Here is a 12,031-nt window from a genome sequence, read left to right as displayed (position 1 = left end):
CCACACCCTGCACCGTGGGTGTGGCAGAGGGTGTGTTGCAGGACAGATTCTACCACACCCATGGCAGACACCACACCAGGGTGTAGTGGAGTCTGTTTTGGGTTATTCTTCACATTTTTCACAATTCCTTCGCCGTTTTCACAATTCTCCACCTGTCCATGGCAGAGGTATCCGATAGATTTCACTATAAAAGGAGAAAGGAACACAATAACTAAAAAGGCCAAAGCCCTCACGTCTCTCTCTCTCTCTCTCTCTCTCTCTCTCTCTCTCCCGAACGAAGTGATAACGAACGTCAATGTGCTTCGTCCTCGCATGAAAAACCTGATTCTTCGCCAAATAGATAGCACTCATGCTATCACAATGAATAGTGACGGACCTCTGCGATATACCAAGTTCCTCCAAAAGTCCTCGAAGCCAAATAGCCTCCTTCACAGCCTCCGTAACTGCCATATACTCTGCCTCCGTCGTAGACAAAGCCACCGTCGACTGTAAGGTGCATCTCCAACACACCGGCGCACGGGTCAAAGTAAACACATATCCCGTAGTAGACCGACGCTTATCCAAATCCCCGGCATAATCCGAATCAACATATCCAATGCACAACTGACCACCTGTAGTGTCTCGCTCATAAACCAAACCAACATTGAGCGTACCTCGAATATACCTCAAAATCCATCTCACGGCGTCCCAATGACCCACTCCTGGATCGTGCATGTATCTCGACACCATGCTCACCGCCTGTGATAAATCCGGCCTCGTACATACCATCGCGTACATTAAGCTCCTAACTGCGCTCGCATATGGAGTCTCCGTCATCAACTCACGGTCTTCAACTGACTTCGGTGAAAGGCCAGCTGAAAGCTTCAAATGGGCTCCCAAAGGTACACCAACTGGCTTCGTATCCATGCTAACATGGAATCGCTGTAGAACCTTCTTCAAATAAGCCACCTGTGTCAAACAAATTCTGCCCTTCTTCTTATCTCTACCGATCTCCATCCCTAAAATGCGCTTCGCCTCGCCCAAGTCCTTCATCTCAAACTCATTCGAAAGCTGAACTTTCAACTCATCTATAGCTGACCTGGAACTAGAAGCAACCAACATGTCATCGACATAAAGCAACAAATAAATGTACGCACCTCCTCTCAACTTGCGAAAATACACGCAAGGATCAAACTGGCTCCGAGTGTACGAATGACCAAGCATAAAACCATCGAATCGCCTATACCACTGTCGAGGAGATTGCTTCAAACCGTATAGCGATTTCTTTAACCTACAAACCAACTTATCTTTCCCTGCAGCTCGGAATCCCAATGGCTGAGTCATATATATTTCTTCATCAAGATCACCATGAAGAAATGTCGTCTTCGTATCCAACTAATCTAACTCCAAACCATACTGTTCCACCAAAGCTAGCAAAATCCGAATCGAAGAGTGCTTCACCACCGGAGAGAAAACCTCATTGTAATCAATACATTCCTCCTGTGCATAGCCCTTCGCAACCAACCTAGCCTTGAATCTCACTGGAGTGCCCTCAATGCCCTCCTTCTTCGTGTACACCCACTTGCACCCAATCGCCTTCCGCCCCTTTTGAAGCTCTACAAGCTTCCATGTATCGTTCTTGTGAAGAGACTCCATCTCCTCCTGCATAGCCACCTGCCACGAATCAGCCTCCGAACTCTGCTCGGCCTCTCTGAATGTAGTAGGCACCATCTCATCAATACTCTCCATTGGAAGTGCATATGCAACTGTGTCGGCATACCGTGCTGGCACCCGTATGTCTCTCCTCTGTCTCCGTGCTGCAATAGAATCCTGAACCTGAGCCGTCGGTCCCTGATCCTGCTCATGAGTACCCGTATCCTCCGCATCACCGTCGTGCTCGCCTGGCGTCACCTCGGTCGGCACTCTCATGGATACTGCACTATCTGGACTCTGTGGAGCTGCATCAATCTCCACCACCTGCGAAATCTCCTCTGTCAGGTCGCTCTCCATCTGATGAGAGCTGAGAAACTTCAAGATAGAAGCCTCATCGAATGTGACGTCCCTACTCAGCACAATCTTCTTATCAACTGGATCCCAAAGCTTGTATCCCTTGACACCACGCTTGAATCCTACAAATATGGCCTTCCTAGCTCGAGGTTCCAACTTATCAGTTCTAACATGATAATATGCAGGGCAACCAAATACCTTAAGCTGGTCATAGTCATGTGCTGTCTCTCCCGACCACATCTCCATAGGGGTCTTCCCCTCAATCGCAGATGAAGGCAGCCTATTAATGAGGTGGCTCGCATAAAAAAGTGCCTCAGCCCAAAAGATCTTCTCCAAACCATTATGCGCTAATAAACATCGAATCTTCTCCAGCAAAGACCGATTTAACCTCTCTTCCACCCCATTCTGCTGCAGTGTATGACTAACTGTGAAGTGCCTCTCTATGCCCTCGTCTCGACATAGCTGCTGAAAGGGGTCTGAAGTATACTCGCCGTCGTTGTCGGATCGCAACGTCTTGATCTTTCTCCCAGTCTGCAGTTTCAATCTCTTCTTCCACCACTCTTATGCTTTATGGTGTACACCCAACAACGCCTAGAATAGTCATCAACAAATGTGACGAACCAATGTCGACCACCAAGTGATGTCGTCTTGGTGGGACCCCAAACATCTGTGTGCACGTAGTCCAAGATGCCCCTCGTCCTATGAATGGCCGTCCCGAACTTCACCTTTGTCTTCTTATCAAGAACACAGTGCTCACAGAACTCAATATTTCCACTCTTGGCTCCCTTTAATAGCCCCTGCTTGTACAAAGCCTGCAGTGACTTCTCTCCTGTGTGCCCTAACCTGTAATGCCAAAGTCTGCTCATGTTGCCAAAGTCTGCTCATGTCCGCCTCTGAAATAGCCGAAGCAACCTGGCCAATCTCGGTGCTCCCCTTCAGATAATATAAATTATGATTTCGGACTCCCTTCATCACCACCAAAGATCCCTTAGTAACCTTCACTACAGCATCCTCAAAGGTCACCCTAAATCCCTTCGCCTCCAAAGCCCCAACTGAGATAAGATTCTTCTTAAGTTAAGGAACGAATCTCACCTCCTTCAGCTCACGGACTACTCCATCGTGCATCCGAATCCTCACAGTACCTATCCCACGAACGCCACAGGATTGATCATTTCCCATGACCACAACACCCCCATCGAGTCTCTCAAATGATGAGAACCAATCTCGCCTAGGAGTCACATGATAAGTAGCGCCAGAATCAAGCATCCACTCCGATGCATCCAAATGGTTCACCTCCGGAGTAATCAAAAGAGAAAAGCTCGAATCATCGGAATCATCGCCTTTCGCAACATTCACCTCATTGGCCTTCGGGCCCTTATTCTTGCTATTCTCCTTTTCTTTAACTTCCGGGTAGTCTCTCTTCCAATGTCCCTGCTCTTTGCAGAATACACATTGGTTCTTTCCAAGCTGGTGACGACCTCTTGACTTTGACCTCCCTCTATTTCCACCTTTCTGATATGAGCTTCTACCTCTCGTCGACAAGGCCTCTCCTGAAGTACTAGCGCGGGAAGTCTCCTTATCCTTCCTTCTCAAATCATAGTTCATCAATACGTTAGTCACTTCACTATAAGTGATAGAAGATCTTCCATTCAACAACGTAAGCACGAAGGTATCATACTCGTTAGTCACTTCACTATAAGTGATAGAAGATCTTCCATTCAACAACGTAAGCACGAAGGTATCATACTCCTCATCCGGTAAGGAGCCCAAAAGAATAATAGCCTTGTACTCATCTGTGATCTTCTCATCCACGTTCGCCAAGTCCGACAACAACTTAGTATAGTTGTTCACATGAGCCGCAAGCGAGGTGTCTCTGGACATCTGAAATCTGAATAATCTTCGCAGTAAGTGCAACCTGTTCTCAACACTCTTCGTGAGATACTTGTTGTTGAGAATCTCCCACATCTTCATTGCAGACGTCACCCCAATCACATCGTATTTCAGCTCCTGTTCCAAACAGGACCTGATCACCCCGTAAGCATTTCGATTCATCTTTTCCCATATCGCCTCTTCATATTTAGGTGGCCTCACATCGACCATGATGGTCTCCTCCAGATTTTGAGCATTGAGCGCATCCTGTACGTCGCTCATCCACAAACCAAAATTGATCTTGCCGTCATATTTCACAACACTAATCTTAGTGTTCTGAAAACCCACTTGAACTGTGCCTGTCATCTTGCTGCTTTCACCAATTACTTCACCCATAATCACAACTTCCAAATTGTAGAGAAAGATCCAAACTTTGAAAGAATAAGAAATTACCCAACTGAACCCTAGATTGGATTCCAAATAGAACTCCTAACCACACGAGGAAAGCGAGATCTTCAACGGCAACTTCAAACCCTAACTCCACCAAAGCCTAGAACTCCAAGAACCAAGCTTCAAACTGAATCTTCCTCCACCTAATCCAAAACCCTAGATCTGAATCTGAGCTCTGATACCACTTGTCGCGCGCCTTTGCGGAAGCCTTGCACGAACTCACAACGAACCTGTGATCACGAGTAGAAGAAAGACAAACTCTTGCACAAATCCAACCAATAAAGCCAAATCAATCCAAACACAGAGATATACGTGGTTCGGCAATTTGCCTACGTCCACGGGGAGAGGATGGGGAGATTTCACTAAATCAAGGAGAGTACAAAGGGTTACAATCACACAAATTCTCTCAAACTAACCCTCAACGAGGGTGTGGTGCAGGACAGATTCTACCACACCCATGGCAGACACCACACCAGGGTGTGGTGGAGTCTGTTTTGGGTTATTCTTCACATTTTTTACAATTCCTTCGCCGTTTTCACATTTGATACAACCAAGGATTGATTTTCATTCAATTTTGATATGAAACATATTTGGTGGTGCAAGGTAAATTCTTAAAGATCATTCATAGAGGATCTCTCACGGTAGACAAACTCTGAACCAGTAGACATTAAATTAGCTAATATAACATTGAACCCATCAAAGGGTCAATATGAACCTACATTTCCCGAGCATCAAAAAGATCACGCATCAAGATTTAAAACTATAGAGCAGTAGAAATTAGCCAAACTTATCAAACTTGTATGCTAACAAATCAAGCATTTCCAAGAATTGGATCCTACCAAATCCCTAGCTGGTTTACCACGTAATGAAACCCAAGAAACAGTTAGCGGTTTACCTATAGAAAGCATATTGCAAAATGCGCGCCGATGGGTCAATAGCAGAGAGAAGAGCAATTGTGACAGAGAGAAATGGAGAATGAGAGGCCAGCGAGCGGGGGGAAATGAGGAGAATGGGGCTTGTTTTCTTCTGTTTGGGATCTTTTTGAAACTTTACCATCAGTTATTGCTCACAAACTCAGTGAATATCATAATCTATACCACATTTTTTTTCCTTTTTTTGTTACTGTGTTTAGACCCCAAATTAAGAATCTAAATGTGACTCACACCTCCCTGTATTTTGGCCCATTGGCCAAATATGTCATGTAAAAATCTCATTCTCAACTCATTTTTTTCAAATCCCTTCTCTCTCTCTCTCTCTCTCTCTCTCTCTCTCTCTCTCTCAAATTCACACACAACCGGACAATAAGATCATCCGAGCTCATGTTGAAGGTGAACTGGGAAGAGGAAGAAGGGGAAGAGCGAGAGGAAAGAGAGCTCTAAATATTTACTAAATTTCGATAATGCTTGTTCTATGATGCTTATGTTTGAAATGCTAGTTGGACGCTATGATTATGATTGGATTTTTAGTAGTGAAGTACATGTTATGTTTTTGTTTGAAATTGGTTATAGATGTAATATAGATTTAACGATATGTGTTTAGTTTGTGATTGAAATTGATTATGGATTGATATATGTGTAGCAAGAGAGTTTGTGTTAAACTTGATAATTTTAGTCGATGATTGATATTTTTAGGAGAGGAGATTTTCCAGCAAGTTTGTGCGCTGGAGGCTCTCTGCCAAATAGTCAAGGTTGGGAACCCTGACCATTTCTATCCCCAAGATGCACCAAAAGGGGAGGGTCTATGCCATATGGTCAGCGTTGGGAACCCTGATCATTTCTATCCCGAGAGTGCACCGTAAGGGGAATGGTTTGTCCAATGGTCAGGGTTGGGAACCTCGACCATTTCTATCCCCATGAGGGTCTGCTAAATGGTAGGGATAGGGAAGCTTGACCAAAATAGCTCTGCTAATCACACAGAGCTTCTAAGGGTGTCACAAGGGGCTCCTAATTAGTCTGGTTTGACAACCCAACTAATTAGAAATTTAATCTTTTTTAAAACGATCCGGTTTATGGCCACGATGCTGACGTGGCCAGAAACCATGGCCATAAACCGGGTCAATTTTTGTAATAAAGTTTAGAAGAGGTCGATTTTTGGGACAAAAGTTTGGATTGGGTCTTTTCTGAAAACTTTTTCCTTTCCGTCCCAGCCTTCAGTAAACTCCCAATGTTGGCACAACAAGAAAAGTGGAGATAAAAAGTCTTCAGAGCCATCAACATCTCAAGGATGCGTTGTTAGCACGTCAGATGATGGTGAAATTCTATTCAGTGGAGCAACCACTGTTGATGAAGGCAGAAAGAAGTTTGCTGATGTCTGGCTTCTAGATTCAGCAGCCTCTTGGCACATGACCTCTCGGAGAGAATGGTTTCACAAATATGAACCTATCTCAGGAGGATCTGTATTCATGGGGAATGATCATGCCCTAGAGATTTGTGGTGTTGGTACTATCAAAATCAAAATGTTTGATGGTATAATACGCACCATTCAAGATGTACGACATGTGAAGGGCTTGAAGAAGAATCTATTGTCTTTGGGACAATTAGATGAGCTCGGGTGTTAGACCCATATCGAAAATGGGATCATGAAGATTGTTAGAGGGGCGCTTGTGGTGATAAAAGGAGAGAAGATAGCTGCAAATCTATACATGCTCAAGGGAGAAACCATGCAAGACTCATATAGAAAATGGAGTCATGAAGATTGTTAGAGGGGCGCTTGTGGTGATAAAAGGAGAGAAGATAGCTGCAAATCTATACATGCTCAAGAGAGAAACTCTGCAAGAAGCTGATTCATGTGTGGCATCAACCAGCTGTGGAGAAGAACAAACCATGATGTGGCATCGCAAGCTAGGCCACATGTCAGAACGAGGCTTGAAGGTTCTCTCCGATCAGAAGCTGCTTCCTGGTCTTAATTCAGTAGCTCTTTCATTCTGCGAGCATTGTGTTACAAGCAAGCAGCATCGACTGAAGTTCAACACATCAAGTTCTAGAAGCAAGGCTATTCTGGAACTGGTTCATTCTGATGTATGGCAAGCACCAGTTACATCCTTAGGAGGAGCAAAGTACTTTGTGTCCTTTATTGATGATTACTCCAGGAGATGTTGGGTGTATCCTATCAAGAAGAAGGCGGATGTGTTCTCAGTCTTTAAAGCCTACAAAGCGTGGGTCGAGCTTGAATCTGAGAAAAAGATCAAGTGCTTGAGGTCAGATAATGGAGGAGAATACACAGACGGTGAATTCTTAACATTCTGCAAGCAAGAATGTATCAAAAGACAATTGAGTACGGCTTATACTCCTTAACAAAATGGAGTGGCGGAGCGGATGAACAGAACTCTGTTGGAAAGAACAAGAGCTATGTTGGCTGCTGCAAATCTGGAAAAAGTCTTTTGGACGGAAGCAGTAAAACCGCCTGTTATGTGATAAATCGATCTCCATCAACTACAATACAATTAAAAACGCCGATGGAGATGTGGACTGGCAAACCAGCTGACTATTCCAACCTCCATATATTTGGAAGTTCAGTGTACGTAATGTACAATGCCCAAGAAATTACAAAGTTAGATTCAAAATCCAGAAAATGCATAATCTTGGGGTATGCTGATGGAGTAAAGGGGTATCGCATGTGGGATCCCACTGGCCGCAAGGTTATCATCAGCAGAGATGTTATCTTTGTAGAGAACCAACTACAAAGTGAAGAGAAAGAAAGCAGGTCGAGGAAGGACTCAGAGACTATAGCTGTTCAGGTAGAAGATAATCCGAATTCTTCTGAAGCAACACCGGAGCATGATGTACAAGAACCAGTCCAGTCCGAGGCTCCAGAAACTCGAAGGTCAACTCGTGAGAGAAGACCACCAACTTGACACTCAGAATATATTACGGAGAGTAATGTTGCATATTGTCTTCTAACAGAAGATAGAGAGCCATCAACTTTTTATGAAGCTATAAATGGCACAGATGCATCTTTGTGAATGGTAGCAATACAGGAAGAAATTGAAGCTCTTCATAAGAACAAGACTTGAGAACTTGTGTCACTGTCATAAGGAAGAAAGACCATTGGAAACAAATGGGTCTACAAGATCAAGCGAAATGGCGATGATCAAGTGGAGCGGTATCGTGCTAGATTGGTGGTAAAAGGATATGCTTAGAAAGAAGGTATTGATTTTAATGAAATATTTTCTCCTGTAATTCGACTAACAACAGTCCGAATAGTCCTGGTTATGAGCGCTATATTTGACTTACATCTAGAGCAGCTAGATGTGAAAACAGCATTTATCCATGGAGATCTTGAAGAAGAAATTTACATGCTCTAACCAGAAGGTTTTGAAGAAAAAGAAAAAGAGAACTTGGTTTGCAGATTGAACAAATCTCTGTACGGTCTAAAGCAGGCGCCGAGGTGTTGGTACAAGAGATTTGATTCATTCATCATGAGCCTTGGATACAACAGACTTAATTCATACCCTTGTGCATATTTCAAGAGGTTTGGTAAAATGACTTTGTTATCTTATTATTGTATGTTGACGACATGTTGGTTACAGGCCCCAACAAAGATTGTATCAAAGAATTAAAGGCTCAGTTGGCTAGGGAATTTGAAATGAAAGATTTAGGATCTGCAAACAAGATAGGGAATTTGAAATGAAAGATTTAGGATCTGCAAACAAGATTCTAGGGATGCAAATTTACCGAGACAGAGTTAATAGGAAGATTTGGAAGATTCTAGGGATGCAAATTTACCGAGACAGAGTTAATAGGAAGATTTGGCTTTCTCAGAAGAACTATTGAAGAAAATCTTGCGACGCTTTAACATGCAAGATTGTAAGTCAATTTTCACCTCACTTCCTGTTAATTTCAAGTTATCCTCCAGTATGAGTCCTAGTAGTGAAGAAGAGAGGATGGAGATATCTCGAGTGTCGTATGCATTAGCAGTGGGAAGTTTAATGTTTGCGATGATTTGTACAAGACCAGACATTACACAAGCAGTGGGAGTGGTTAGTCGATACATGGCGAATCCTGGTAAAGAGCATTGGAATGTTGTAAAGAGGGTTCTAAGATACATTCAGGGAACCTCAAATGTTGCATTATGTTATGGGGGATCTGATTTTATTGTCAGTGGATATGTTGATTCTGATTATGCAGGTGATCGTGACAATAGCAAATCCACCACAGGTTATGTGTTTGCACTTGCTGGCGGAGCTGTAAGCTGGGTTTCAAAACTGCAGTCAGTTGTGGCTACTTCAACAACAGAAGCAGAGTATGTAGCAGTTACACAAGCCAGTAAAGAAGCGATGTGGTTGAAGATGGTGCTGGAGGAACTCGGGTATGAACAAAAGAAGATTTCTCTATTTTGTGACAGTCAGAGTGTTTTGCATTTGGTAAGAAATCCAGCCTTTCATTCAAAGACCAAACACATTCGAGTTCAGTATCACTTCTTTCGTGAGAAAGTGAAAGAAGGAACAGTGGATATGCAGAAAATTCACACCAAAGATAACCTAGCTGATTTTTTAACAAAAGCAGTACATACTGATAAATTTATTTGGTGTAGATCCTCTTGTGGCCTGACGGAGACGTAAAGCAACATGAAGATGGTAAGATAGAAAAAATGATGTGAAGATATGATTAATACTCAATCAAATCTTCAAGTGAGAAATTGTCAGCATGCAGCCTCAGCCTCAAATGTTGACAGTTAATTGGAGTGGACCACACCTCACTTCAAATCACCGAAAGAAGCAGCAGCAAAGTTTGAAGAGGAAAAAGAAAACAAAAATGACGGGTCCCACAGCATAGTAAAATATTAATATTTTATTGTGTATAGTGTTTTTTAAATTCCTATAAATAGGCTCCAAATCCTTAAGAAAATCTCATCCCAGAAACAACTTCTTATATAGAAGAGAGAGAAAAAAAAATAGAGAGAGTTTCTCCTTGTAAAGAGAGAGAGCTTGTAACTCCAGAGTTTTTCTCCTCATAGTGGATTCTTCTATCCTTGCCCGTGGACGTAGGCAATCAAGTGCCGAACCACGTAAATCTGTGTGTCTAATTTTTTATCTCTACTTTTGCTCTACTATTGCTGCGACCTTGCTCTATTGGACCCCGGGTTTGTCCCAACATTCTTTACTATGATTTCTTTGTTGTATTACCAGTCTCCTCCACGCTCAAGTTTTTGCACCTGATTGTCTCCTCTTCAACTAAGTAAAATGTAACATTAACATTCATAACTGAAAACATTGTGTTAAAAGTTTTTTAACTTTTTCTTCCTACTCAAGCAGATCACTGAAATTCTCCTATTGATAACAAGGATATACAGGATAAATCTTAGAGCATTGTTGACTATTGGCATAATCTTCCCTGAGTGCCTTCATTTTTTTTTTTCCTTTTGCTGCGAGGAACCTTGGCGTAATACTAGCCAAATAAAACTCCAGGCCTGGTGGCCGCTACTGGCTATTAAGGAAAAAAATGTTAAGTTCTTGTCTTTCAGCCATCCATTGGAGTAAACATGCACCGTCAAGTCAGTTTCAGCCTAGGTATATTAGATCTTGCATCAATGTTTGATCCTTTCGTCTCTATGTTTGTTTGGTATGCAAACAAAGGCAAGTACATCTCGAGCAACATTCTCTGCTTGTTTGTTAGGTACGCAAACAAAGGCAAGTACATCTCGGGCAACAGGCACATCAACAGTTCTCGGCATTCCATCATGAAGGTACTCGAGCTATAACAAGAGAAAGAGTTAGTTATATCGGCTGGCTTGCTTGGGACGCTTGCATGGGCAGACATACAAAAGGGAACGCAACTTCTTCAGTTCACTTGAAGTTTGTGTTTGAATAGGCAAAACCTACTCTGAATCAGCCGCAGATTCCTTCTATAGCTATAGAGATTTCTTTTATAATCACATTTTCTTCGTCAACGCTTTCCCCGGAGCTACTTGGGAACGGAACCGAGCTCACTGCCCTAGCCTAACGGGAAGAGAGGAATGCGAAGCGCACCCCTAACCCTACCCTAGTTTGGGTCACTAGTTTCGTTATCCGAGGGTGAAAGCGTAATCTGACCTTTCCTCTGCTCCAACCATTACCACTTCCCTTGCTGCTTTGGTACACACCAAATACGGAACAACAGAAGTTTTCGTTGGGAAAGCCGCTGCAAAGAAAAGCCCCTTACCGAAGAAAGCTACAAACGATCTTTTGGCCTTCCGAAGAATGCCAAACTTCTTTGCTTGCCTGGGCTTTCATCTGACTCTGCTAACGAAATAGAAAACACATTCTATCCCTTACGCTAAAAAACCTCGGCTCCTGTCCCAACGCCTGTTAGGGGCACTTCACTGGTTTCATTCCTGAGAGTGAGAGTTCAATCCTTGCTTTTGTCTCACCCCGCGCCCTCAGTCCTGGTAGGGTCACTACTTTCATTCCCTAACTAGGTTCCGTCACCCTAAGGCTAGAGTCACTTCGGTTTCCTCTTTCTTCTCTCCCTGCTATCCCTGTTCTAAAAAAAAGAGCGAAAGCCAGTAGCTGCTCCTGGTTCGCCGGCAAAGCTTTCATCCAAGCTTGCTTCTTTCCTTATGCCTCAGGTTCAGCAGATCTAGATCTAGCTAGTTCGTTCGGAAGCTTTGAACCGTAGTCTCATATCAATCCCGGCGGTTCAGTAAGACTCCGTTGTGAAAACTACTTAGTCTAGATATAGAAGGAAGACTCCATTCGCTTCCTTCCCCACCTTCCCTTCCTTCATTACCTCCAACTTGTTACGATTTC

The sequence above is a fragment of the Asparagus officinalis genome, chromosome 7, assembly GCF_001876935.1.
Source record: "Asparagus officinalis chromosome 7, Aspof.V1, whole genome shotgun sequence".
Lineage (NCBI taxonomy): Eukaryota > Viridiplantae > Streptophyta > Magnoliopsida > Asparagales > Asparagaceae > Asparagus > Asparagus officinalis.
Note: the sequence above shows the minus strand (reverse complement) of the source record.